The sequence below is a fragment of the Vipera berus genome (genome assembly GCF_964194415.1).
Source record: "Vipera berus genome assembly, chromosome: 2".
NCBI lineage: Eukaryota > Metazoa > Chordata > Lepidosauria > Squamata > Viperidae > Vipera > Vipera berus.
In genome coordinates this window covers 261,520,482-261,533,773 of record NC_138203.1, presented here as the reverse complement: position 1 = coordinate 261,533,773, position 13,292 = coordinate 261,520,482, and the positions used below count along the sequence as shown (strand labels likewise).

Sequence of the window (13,292 nt, the reverse complement as noted above, 5' to 3'; positions counted from 1 at the left end):
TCAACAACCTTCACTGCAATAATCTGTCTTTAATGATATGGACCAAACAATTAAAGAGATAGTGTCTCTTTTCCACCACTTCCCTTTCCATTTAGTAACACAAAATATTTTACATATAGCGCTGGGGTAAAATTCTGTCGTTAATGATGTTATAATGCCCTGATGTCATTGAGGGGATAGGCAGAGTTTGCAGAAGTGCAGGATATAGTATAAATGTACTCTTCTGTTCCTTCTTTATCTATCACTATTGTAACTTAAAGTTTTGGTGGTGGAACACTGTTGCTGATAGAATCATGTCTTTTGTTGCTGTATGCCTGGACAGTTTTGTCAGTGTATGAAATCTTACAGTCTACCAGCAAAACAAAACTGCCAAGTTTTAGGATCCCTCAGGTAACGGGTCTCAATTTAGCATTCTTTGTCTAAAAATCAGCAAGACCTGGATAATCTGAGAGAAGGGGATCAAGGAGTAAGATGTGACCTAGTAGATGAAAAATGCCGTGGTATGCCCATTCAAAGACATCAGAATACTTCCTTTGTACTATTATTATATTTTGTACTAACTTTGATTCCTCTTGCTTTGAGCGGCTCTCTGAAAATATCTCTCCTCCTTCACCTCCTCTTATATTTTTCTCTTTTCTTTCTTCTGCCAAATTCTGTTTGTAAGGGAAGAAATTCAGCAGAAATAGCACTGTAGTTCTCCTTGAAGCTAGGACACATGCTCCATCTGTTAAATATATAAAACATTTCAGTGCCAGAGGCAGGAAGCTTGGCATAATGGGATGTAATTGTCAGTCCGGGAACAGCTTGAGAGCCTGACAGCACGGAGTTGTGTAATGAAAGTTTCAGCCTCTTGTTGGGTAAATTCTTTTAAAAGAGACCTTTTGAAATTTTGGGTTTTTTAGTCAAGACTAAAAAGTGGCCAGGTTTCAAAAAGTCAAAATGCTTTTCAGTTTCCTAGATGGGTAGAAAATCTGCCCATTGGTGGCAAATTGCAAATGGAATGACCCAGGTTCCATGACAAGACTGAACATCGACATCTTAGGAATCAGCGAACTAAAATGGACAGGAATGGGTAAATTTAATTCAGATAACCATCAGGTATACTACTGCGGGCAAGAATCCCTCAGAAGAAATGGAGTAGCCTTCATAGTCAATAAAAGAGTAGGAAAAGCAATACTGGGATACAATCCCCAAAATGACAGAATGATCTCAGTTCAAATCCAAGGCAAACCATTCAGTATCACAGTAGTCCAAGTCTATGTCCCAACCACTGGTGCTGAACAGGATGAAATTGACCGGTTCTATGAAGCCGTACAGCACCTTATAGAACTAACACCAAAAAATGATGTCCTTATCATCATGGGGGATTGGAATGCTAAAGTAGGAAGCCAAAAGATAACCGGAATAACAGGCAAGTTTGGTGTTGGAGTACAAAATGAAGCAGGGCACAGGCTGATAGAATTTTGTCAAGAGAATACGATGGTCATAGCAAACACTCTTTTCCAACAATCCAAGAGACGGCTTTACACATGGACATCACCAGACGGTCAACACAAAAATCAGATTGACTATGTGCTCTGCAGCCAAAGATGGAGAAGCTCTATACCACAGGTCGGCAACCCGCGGCTCCCAGTCGCCCGGTGTGCACGCACCTCTCCAAACGGAGAGTGGTGCCGCCCGTTTGGAGAGGTGCACGCGCACCTCTCCGAAAGGGGGGAGGTGCGCGTGCAGCTCTCCAAACCTTTGGAGAGCTGCGCGTGCAGCTCTCGGAACGGGCAGTGGCGCCGCCCATTTGGAAAGCTGCCGTGGCCCGTTTGCAAAGCTACCACCTTCGGAGGAAGGCGGCAGCCTGCAAACGGGCCGCGGCAGCTTTCCAAAAGGGCGGCGCTTTGGAAAGCTGTCGCGGCCCGTTTGCAGAGCTGCCGCCCTCTGCAAATGGGCCGCGGCAGCTTTCCAAAAGTGCAGCGCTTTGGAAAGCTGCCGCGGCCCGTTTGCAGAGCTGCCGCCTTCAGAGGAAGGCGGCAGCCTGCAAACAGGCCGCGGCAGCTTTCCAAATCGGCGGCAGCAGGTCTGCAAATGGGCGGAGGTGCGTGCGCAGCTCTCCAAAGGTTTGGAGAGCTGCGCGCGCACCTCTCGGAACGGGCAGTGGCACCGCCCTTTTGGAAAGCTGCCACAGCCCGTTTGCAAGCTGCCGCCTTCCTCCGAAGGCGGTATCTCTGCAAACGGGCCGCGGCAGCTTTACAAACCGGCGGCAGCAGGTCTGCAAACGGGCACCTTTCCGAACGGGCGGCAGTTTGGAGGTCCCGGGGTGGCTCCGGCGGCGCCCGGGCTGAAGGTGTCGCCGCAACCCAGCGCCCGTCACCCGGGAGACCCGTCACCGCCACCGCGCAGGTGCATCCACATAAAAAAAGTGGGAACCGTGCGCGTGCGTCCACGTATGCGCATGCGCAAAAAACAAAACGTTTTGTGCATGCTCCCACTTTTTTTATGTGTGATAGAACCGGTTCCCAGTGGCTCTTTTGCTTTTTCAGGTTGCCGACCCCTGCTCTATATAGTCAGTAAAAACAAGACCAGGAGCTGACTGTGGCTGAGACCATGAGCTTCTCGTTGCAAAGTTAAGGCTTAAACTGAAGAAAGTAGGGAAAAGCACTAGACCACTCAGGTATGAATTAAATCATATCCCTGTTGAATATACAGTAGAGGTGACAGATTTAAGGAATTAAATCTGATAGACAGAGTGCCTGAAGAATTATGGATGGAGGTTTACAACATTGTACAAGAGGTAGCAACTAAAAGCATCCCAAAGAAAAAGAAATGCAAGAAAGCAAAATGGCTGTCTGAGGAAGCTTGGCAAATAGCTAAGGAAAGGAGGGAAGCGAAAGGCAAGGGAGAAAAAGAAATATACGCCCAATTGAATGCAGAATTCCAGAGAATAGCTAGAAGAGATAAGAATGCCTTCTTAAATGAACAGTGCAAAGAAATAGAAGAAAACAATAGAATAGGTAGGACTAGAGATCTCTTCAAGAAAATTGGAGAGATGAAGGGAACGTTTCATGCAAAAATGGGCATGATAAAGGACCAAAATGGCAGGGACCTAACAGAGGCAGAAGAGATTAAGAAGAGGTGGCAAAATTACACAGAAGAACTATACAAGAAGGAGCTTAACGTCCCTGATAACCACGATGAGGTGGTCACTGACCTCGAGCCAGACATCCTAGAATGTGAAATGAAGTGGGCCTTAGAAAAGCTGAGCAACAGCAAAGCTAGTGGAGGTGACAGTATTCCAGCTGAGCTATTCAAAATCTTAAAAGAAGATGCAGTAAAAGTGCTACACTCAATTTGCCAGCAAATTTGGAAAACTCAACAGTGGCCACAGGATTGGAAAAGATCAGTTTACATTCCAATTCCAAAGAAAGGCAGTGCCATTGCACTCATTTCACATGCTAGTAAAGTTATGCTTAAAATCCTACAAGCAAGACTCCAGCAGTATGTGGATCGAGAACTGCCAGAAGTACAGGCAGGATTTCAAAGAGGCAGAGAAACTAGAGATTAAATTGCCAACATACGCTGGATCATGGAAAAAGCTAGGGAGTTCCAGAAAAACATTTACTTCTGCTTCATTGACTATGGTAAAGCCTTTGATTGTGTGGATCTCAACAAACTGTGGCAAGTTCTTAAGGGGATGGGAGTAGGGGATGGGAGTAGCAGACCATCTTATTTATCTCTTGAGAAGCCTATATGCGGGTCAAGAAGCAACAGTGAGAACTGGACACAGAACCACTGATTGGTTCAAAACTGGGAAAGGAGTCCGGCAAGGCTGTATACTATCACCCTGCCTGTTTAACTTATATGCAGAGCACATCATGAGAAAGGCAGGGCTAGATGAATCAAAAGTTGGAATTAAGATTGCCGGGAGAAATAACAACCTAAGATAAGCAGATGATATCACTCTAATGGCAGAAAGTGAAGAGGAACTAAAGAGCCTCTTGTTGCGAGTGAAGAAGGAGAGTGCAAAAGTTGGTTTGAAACTTAATATTAAGAAAACCAAGATCATGGCATCCGGCCCTCTCAGTTCCTGGCAAATAGATGAGGAAGAAATGGAGGTAGTGACAGATTTTATTTTCCTGAGCTCCAAGATCACCACAGATGGGGACTGCAGCCAAGAAGTTAAAAGACGCTTGCTCCTGGGAAAGAAAGCCGTGGCAAATGTAGAGAGTACACTAAAAAGCAGAGACATCACCCTGCCAACAAATTGCGTATAGTCAAGGCTATGGTCTTCCCAGTTGCAATGTACAGCTGTGAAAGTTGGATCGTAAGAAAGGCTGAGCACCAAAGAATTGAGGCCTTTGAACTATGGTGTTGGAGAAGACTCCTGCGAGTCCCTTGGACTGCAAGGCGATCAAACCAGTCAGTCCTAGAGGAGACTGCTCTTTAGAAGGCCAGATCCTGAAATTGAAACTCAAATACTTTGGCCACCTAATGAGAAGGAAGGACTCACTGGAGAAGAGCCTAATGCTGGGAAAGATTGAGGGCAATAGAAGAAGGGGAAGACAGAAAATGAGGCGGCTGGATTGTGTCACTGAAGCAATAGGCATGACCTTAAATGGACTCCAGAAGATGGTAGAGGACAGGAAGGCCTGGAGGAATGTCCATGGGGTCGCGATGGGTCGGACATGACTTTGCAATTAACAACAACAAATGGAAAACATCTTGCCTAAGATAAATCAATGGTTGAATTTACATTGTGTAATAACCATGGCTTGCTTAATCCATGATTTGTTCCCTTATCTAGAAATCCTACAAACCATGACAGCTACGTTCATAGAATACTTGGAATCAAAAGACTACATTATGTCTTAGCTATGTGAAAATGCAGACATAGTGATTTGTAAGCTGCTTATGATATTTGAATCCAGCCAGTTGAGACTTGGTCAAGTGATGGTTGAATTAATTGTAATGTAGTGTGTGGCATGTAAACCAGTGAGCATATGGCTGCCCAGATTAATAAATTAGCTCATGTTACCGGTAAACGTAGGCACAAACTCATTCATAACCTAAATCACATACCCATTTAACTTCTTTCTTGAGGTAAAGGAGAGAAGAAGGACAGCTATCATTCCTAGAAGCCAATAAAAATGTTTTGATTAGAATTGTCCAAAAATATATAGTTATATATTCTTGGTTTTTTAAAAAATATTTTTAAAAACAAATTTTGAGGGGATGCCAATAAGGGCCTAAATATTTGGTATTCAGTATAAAGTTTTGATACTATTAGTAATGCTAAAACTATATCATTGTTAAAAAAAACCTATCATCATAGTCATGTTTCTGAAAACCTGCTTAGTCATGTTGGATTACGGCAAGGTATAGATCCTGGTAAATTAATAAATGAAATAAATATATGGATAAATATGCTATGTTTTTATCCTAATCTGGCTAAAGCTAGTTAAATGATATTTCCAGATTAATTAAAATACACTCTGTTTTTCTATTTTTGCCCATTTTTTTTGGTGGTGGTGAGAAATGAAAGAAGTGATGGGAAGGTTGGAATTAGAAGAAAATGTTAATCTGGAACTCTCATAAAACTACTGACTCAAGCAAAACGATTGCCAAATTATTTTAAGGGATTCTGTTCCAAATGAAACCAATAAAATGAGGTTGTTGAGACTAAAGGAGTGGTGTACAATCCTTAGAAATTGGGTCTATGGAGTTCAGTGCTTTACCCCAAATAATAAGTTATAAAATTCAAGCCTTTTAAGGCAGCGGTCTCCAATCTTTCTGGCTTGGCGGACCAGTGGGGGAGGGAGAGGGTATAGTTCTGCGTGAATGGCAGGCATGCACAAGAGCAGCTCACACAAATGGAGCTTTGTTCATGAGCACCTACGGCTTGCACAAGTGGAGATGCACATGTGTACTTGCCCACCCCTTGCACGGCCCAATAGTAGGCTGCACCCCAGGGGTTGGGGACCCTTGTTTTAAGATGATGAAATTAACTAGCTTGGTGCCACATTGTTGAATATTATCATTGCATTTTGTAATTCTTTTGATTTCCTACCCATCTTGTTGTGATCAAGAATTAGGGAAGAAAAGCTTTTATTGATTGAAAAGATGGGGAGAGATCACCTATCTTCATTGGGGTTTTTTTTAAACCTTTTTGGTCACCTCTCCACTAGAAATGGTTAGTATTTTGTTGTGCGACTAGCAGAGACACATCTTCCCTAGCTTAATTTATAAACACTATTCATCTGAGTAATAAAATGTTAGGTATTCTGCCTGTTCCAGGAAAAGTTTTGCCTTGAGGTATCTCATGAAAATAGCAAGGAGTCTTTCTTAGCCAAGGCAACTTTCAGTAAATAAGAGAGGTAAGATATGTACATGTATATTTTGCTTTCAGGCTGCCCTATTTTGCTGCCTCTAGATGGCTATAAAATACCTCAAAACTGTCATATATATAAACAAAAATCCACAAATCAGCATCAACACATACCAATGTCATGTGCTAGCAATCCTAACTTCAGCAAAGGGATAAATAAATCATCCTAACTTGAAAAATATATATTTTTTTCTCTTATTATTATAAATAATCAGAACCAATGTTACTTTTATGGAATCAGAGTTGGCAAGATGTGGGAAACATAGCAAATGCCAAATAAATACGCCTTTTTGTATTCTCAGGCACCTGGCACAAAGAATTTGCTTTGTGGTATGTTGTTCATATTATCTTGTCCTATATGTACTATTCTTGTACTTCTACTCTGGGGACTGATTCTGCATTTTTTCACGTTTTCATTTTAAGATGGCTATAGTTTATGTAGAAATATAAGCCTTACAGTAATTCTTTATTGAAAGCTGCAGAAAAAAAAATCAGGGTGCAACAATTCCCTTCCAATACACAGCTTTATTATTTCCAGATTAAAATTGTTGATCAGAATCAGCAGCCCTGCTGTGTTTTCCTGTACAAGGTACACTAGTTGGTGCTTTTTGCTTTATGGTGCATTTTAAAACTAGGCTTCTGCATAGTTGGTGATACTGGAAATCTACGCTAAATCAATAAGGCTGGGTGTGTGTGTGTTTTGTGTGGAGCTGAGCAAATCTGTCCATGTGTAAAGGGCTTATGAAGTGCTTGCCTGAACCAATTGCTTTAATAAATTATGCATTTTGATGCTGCACAATTTTGTGATCAAAAGCTGTCTCCTCTGCCATGGAGGAGACAGGAAGATGTAAATGTTTTTTACTACCCTCAAAGTTGCTGTTTATTATCTTTTAAGGCCTTCGGGGATATTAAAGGTAATGGAAATTTGGTCAGTGAATTTAAATTGATTGGTCAGACTGATCTATGTAGGCAAGGAGTATACATGGGATGTCAGTGGACTTCCAAGGCCATCCCATCCAATAAAATGAAACATCAGTGAAATTCTATGATAGTTTCTAGTAGGATTTTTTTTAAAAACAATTGTTGCTTGTGGTAACCTTTCTCATGAATATGTAGTAGGTTACTCAGTTTTGAAAGAGAGAATGAAGGCTACTAGCAGCTTCTACCAAAGGCTCCATTTGTTTTCCCTTATGTATTTATAAAATTGAGTGGATTTTCACATTGTCAACTCATTTGTACTTTCTTACAAGAAACAGCCTATAGTTCTGATAGATCAGATCAGCAAAAGTAGAACTCCAAGGCAAGAGGTTTCCTTAAAGAACATATTTATTGGCTGCAAAGTATCTGCACAGTCAAAAGTGAAACCAAGTCTGGAGTTCCCTAATGTTACAAAATTGAACTTCCTACCCCAGCACTATGTAATTATCCACTTTCCCCAATAGAATAATTTGGCAGACTTTCTAACGGAAGGCTCAGCCCGCCAAAAGTCAGACAAGCAATGACCTTGGTTCCCACTGGATAATTTATTGTTTAGTCTAACCTTAAAACCACTCATCCCCCCCTCCCAGTACTGTGGCAACAGAAAACGAAGCAAAAATGGCTTCAGCCAAGATCGTTGTAGTGTTGATAGAAAGCTTTTTTGAAGCGTAGGTTTAGTTGATCTTTTCTTGTATATGTTAAGATCAAGTGAACTAGCCAACTACGGTAGTCAGATCTAGTTGCACCTGAACTTGATTTACTGCCTTGAGAAAAATTAGATTTTCATATGTTCAGGCCTCATGAACTTATTTTGATATTAAAGGGGATTGAGAACTGAGATTAACCTCTGCAGTTGGCAGTGGTTTGTCCAGCCTAATCAACAGATTTGTTTGAAAACACATATACTGAGTCTTGTCTCTGAAGAGCATTTGGTGGGTTATAGCAACTCATAACTTAAAAGGATCTTTCCAAATTATAGCATTGCATGAAACACAAAAACCCAGCAATTAAAACATTTGGAATATTAAAAAGAGCTGAGTTAAAATGGTAAGTTATAATTATGTTTAATTCCTTCTTATATAAATAATGTTAGTTTTGGAAGATTATTGAGACAGACTTCCCTTCAGATTCAAGCAAGAATGGCTCCTTTTTATATATCATATCACACTTCTAAGGGGGGAAATAGATGAAGGGACCTAATAGATTCCTAATTCCTAATGCTTACAAATAAATTGATTGAAATTAACAGTTGGTGTACAGTGAGGTAAGAGTGCACTTTGCAGGTAAATAGTTTCTTAAATGCTTTATTTTATTTTTTACGGGCTTTTTAAATTAATATTTTTTTTCAAATAATGGAATTTATTGAATTTCATAATTTCATTGTAGGATTTATTTTTATTGTCTATTGCTTTTGATATCTGTATTTTGTGTATTTTGAAATATTAGAAAAGTTAATTTATTAATAATTTTAACACATTTCTAAATCCATTGTTTATTTACTTGGTTCCTCCCTTTCTGGAGTCTTTTCCTTCTGTTTATATACATATATTTTCCTCAAGATCTTCAGTAAATAATTTATATACTACTAAAACTCTCATATTTATCTGCTTGTACTCTCAAGTTAGCCCAAGTGATACATTACACCACAGCATTTTTTGACTCAAGGTATTTAAAATCCGTTAATGTAAAGAAGTAAAAAATCCAGAACCCCTGTGGAATCGAAACTTCTATGACAGTGATGGCAAACCTTTTAGAGACCGAGTGCCCAAACTGCAACCCAAACCCCACTTATGTATCATTGGGTGCCGGGTGGGCGTGGCCCATTGGGTGGGTGTGGCCCATTGGGTGGGCGTGGCTGCAGTGGTAAAGGCAGACTGGGTGGGACTAAAAAGTTCAATCAATTCCAACTTTGCAAGATCTTTTTTTTTCCCCACAAGAAGTTGAAATTAATTGATTGAACCTTTTCTTTATTCTTTTTTTGCTCACAGCGGTGGAGGCCTAAAAAAAGGTTTTATAAAAGCCAGCTGAAGGCCTAGGACTGGGGCGATGGCATGCATGCCCACAGAGAGTGCTCTGCATGCCACCTGTGGCATGTGTGCCATAGGTTCGCCACCACGGTTCTATGATATCCACACTAGGTGTGGCTGTTGCAGAACTTTTGCCGCCATATTCTCTGCTGGCTTCCCACAAGCAAAATCAATGGGGAAACCAGTAGAAAGTCATAATTGGACCACACAGAGTCATTCTGTTTGGTCTGCTCATGGTAATTCTTTTATCTCTTTAGATTAGTAAATATTGACCGGCTATTGAAATTTGTTTGCCACTGCAATACATTTGTTTTCGGGTTTTTTTGGTTTTGTTCATGGGACCATAATCTAGCACTGGGGTAAAAAAAAACAAAATTTAATGTTTATTCTGGTCACATCAGACTACACTACCTTTCTCTCAGAGGATGATCCAATGGGTCACAAGGAATACACTAAAAAAGAGATTTTGTTTTTAAAGAAATGGATTACCAAGCTTAAGTGAGCCACCAAAAGACCATGCCTTAGGGGTTGTTTGGTCATAGAAAATGTCATAGCAGAGGATATCATTAGACAAATACAGTAGGTGGATATAGAAAATGAACATGGGAGAAGATAGCCATTTAAGTATTCTAGCCCCAAACAATTCAAAGCGTTAAAAATATTCAGTGGATCTCCTGTAGCACTTAGAAATAGAAAGTCATTTTTTAAAAAACAAGGGAGCCATCATGTTCCATGCAACCAGCTTTGGTTAGCAATTGGGCTGCTATACTACAGATCAACAGTGGTTTCTAAAGTCAATATATTTCAATAAGGCACATGTGGTGAAACTGAGAAGTAGCACCTTGGTAAGATCTGCATCCTTCAGAAGTAGGAATAATTGGTAATGGACATAAATGACTTAAAACACATTTTCTTCTGGTAATACAGCTTACAACTTTGGATCTTAAATAGGCAGTATCAAAGCGATGGGATGGTGCAAATGCATCATACATGTAGTAGACAACGTCTACAAATAGGTCACCATTTTCAGTTCTGTTTTAGCGGCTCTCTATCCCCCTTTTTTCCCCTTTGTCCTCACACTTTTTCTGTGAAGGCACATTTAGCTACGTTTTTCAATATAGGGAACTAGTATTTTATATTTATATTTATATTATTTATATTTATTAAATTTTTATACCGCCCTTCTCCCGAAGGACTCAGGGCGGTGTACAGGGCAATATTAAAAACGAAGTACAAAAGTTAAAAAACAATTAAATATTATGCCCGATATAAACAGTAATTAAAACCATGTTAAAAACCCAGCCCTTAACCCATCAAACCAGGCCGGATTGCTCAAATAAATAAGTTTTTAGATCCCGCCGGAAGGAGCGAAGGTCAGGGGCCATCCGGAGCTCGACCGGCAAGCGGTTTCACAGGTCTGGCGCGCCCACAGAGAACGCCCTCCCCCTAGGGGCCACCAATTGACATTCTTTGATCGGAGGCATCCTGAGGAGGCCCTCTCTGTGGGAGCGCACTGGACGGAGGGAGGTTGACGCCGGCCGCAGGTGTTGCCGTAGGTAATCCGGACCCATGCCATCTAGGGCTTTGGGGTATAATGATTTTTTTTTAAAAAAAGATGAGAGTGACACTGCTGTTTCTAACTAAGCATTAAGCTTTCATTGATCTCTTGCTACATATTGCAGAGGAGTCTTCATGTTCTGCTGTGGGCATGGGTAACCATTTGGGGTGATTTATAATAATTCCCCATTGTAAGAGGCAAAGAATGATATATGTGAACTGTTGTTTTTGCTTATACAGTGTAATGAAAGGCAGCCCATTATGTTGTATTATTGTACTGGAAGCCATGGTTTCCCACAATAATGGCAGATTCCCAGTTTGCTGCTTATTGAAGAGCAAAATTTTAGCTTTGGAGAAGAAAGTTACACCATCCAGAGCTGTAGATTGGGAAATTGAAAAGTATTCTGAGGGAAGATAGGAATGAACTATTTCCATAGAATATTGTTGCCAAAACAAATATAAAAGGTAAAAAGGTAAAGGTTCCCCTGCACATGCATGCTAGTCGTTTCCGACTCTAGGGGCCAGTGCTCATCTCCGTTTCAAAGCCGAAGAGCCAGCGCTGGTCCGAGGACGTCTCCGTGGTCATGTGGCCGGCATGACTAGACGCCAAAGGAGCACAGAACGCTGTTACCTTCCCACTGTAGTGGTTCCTATTTTTCTACTTGCATTTTTACGTGCTTTCAAACTGCTAGGTTGGCAGAAGCTGGGACAAGTAACAGGTGCTCACTCTGTTACGTGGCACTCGGGATTTGACCCGCCAAACTGCCGACCTTCTGATTGACAAGCTCAGCGTCCTAACCCACTGAGCCACCGCATCCCAAAAAACAATTATGCAGACCATATAATCACGAGGAATTGAGCACGACTTGAGATAGACTTTCCCTTTAGTCTTGCCCATACAATATCTCACTAAGCTTGAGTGAAAAATAAAAGTTGTAGTTATTTTTCATATCAAAGTCTTCTGCTCATCTCTAATATGTTAGGCAGGAATGACAGAATTGATACTATCATTCTTATTCCTAGAATATTTCTTGGGATAGGAGTTTTAAAACATCTGAATTGTTTTGAAAATGATCTATTTGTTTCTAGAATAGTAACTGTATTAACCTTTTCCAGTAAAAACAAATAAGGTTTGTTTTAGACTAAAAGATATTATTATTGCAAAACCTTCTTGTGGACTTTGGACTGAAATCCATAAAAATGTTCTTGATAATAAATGCCTTAGTAATTTGGGTGCTGTGTTTTTATCTGGATTAGAACATTGTTAAAATACATGCTGAAATAATTTGTTTTATTATTAAAAATCAGGCTGAAAACTCTTGCATGGTTTATGCGGAAAACTTTCTGTCTTTTTATTTTTCTTCCCTTTACATGATTATTCTTCAGTTTCAGCTGGGTCTAAAGCAAAATACTTAAAAAAATTACTGCAGGATAATCTCAAGTGATGAATTTATGGCAATAATGTGAAGTGGTATTTAAACAGACATAACATAATTTAAAAGGTAAATTAATTCCTTGACTATGCTACTTTGCCATAAAATGTTATTTGCTGTTAGTAACATACTGTTAATGAAAAAGTAAAGGTTTCCCCTCTCCAGTCGTGGCCAAGACAAGGGTGGGGGGGTGGTCATCTCCATTTCTTAGCCTAGGTAGCTGGTGGTGTTCTGCAAAGACTCTTCCCTTGGTCATATGGCCAGCATGACTATATGCTGAGGTGCACAGAATGCTGTTACCTTCTCACTGAAGTTGTACCTATTTATCTACTCGGCATTTGCATGCTTTTGAACTGCTAGGTGGGCAGGAGCTGAGGCAAGGATGGGAGCTCACCCCATCGCACAGTGCTAGGGTCTCAAACCAGGGCTGTCAGCCACTCAGCCATTGCGCCCCCTACACCCAAATAATATACTATTATCCCTAGCAAAGTATGTGCTTCATTTTAGCATCATGAAAACTGGAACATTTTGATGACTTGTTAGCTTATTTTCCACTTCGTTATTCTGATAAACTTGAGGGTTTCTTTTTTAAAAAAATATTGATCTGCTAGTAGTAATTGATCTGCTAGTAGTAATTAAATAGAATAGTGTTTTTCTCATTAACAGAGATACATTTATATCTTTGATTTGGGGAAAGTAAGAGGAGATCCTGGTAATGTGTTTGGCAGAGTTGACCAGCTGTTCAAAACCAGCTGCTTTTGACCAGATAAAATTGTATGGTGTTTTTAAAGTGAAATCTTTTTGAGAGAAGCTGCAGCTTGTTATTTAAAGCAGGCAGCATAACCAAACAGTTTCCATATTTCCTCGGAGGCTATAAAAAAATTCAAGGTAGTCAGCATGCATTAGGGATTCTACCATATTTTA

General features: G+C 40.3%; 1 protein-coding gene across 3 annotated transcripts in view; it reads left to right on the top strand.

The window, feature by feature from the left end:
• The window catches only part of KCTD6 (potassium channel tetramerization domain containing 6), a 43,549-nt gene that overhangs the window by 11,245 nt on the left and 19,012 nt on the right, over window positions 1-13,292 (top strand). The window contains exon 1 of one of the 3 annotated variants that reach the window (XM_081321190.1): window positions 12,239-12,437. The exons of the other annotated variants lie outside the window; for them this stretch is intronic. The gene's annotated coding sequence lies outside the window, so the exon portion shown is untranslated. Of the gene's footprint in view, window positions 1-12,238; window positions 12,438-13,292 lie in introns of those variants that run through there. 3 annotated transcript variants of the gene reach the window in all.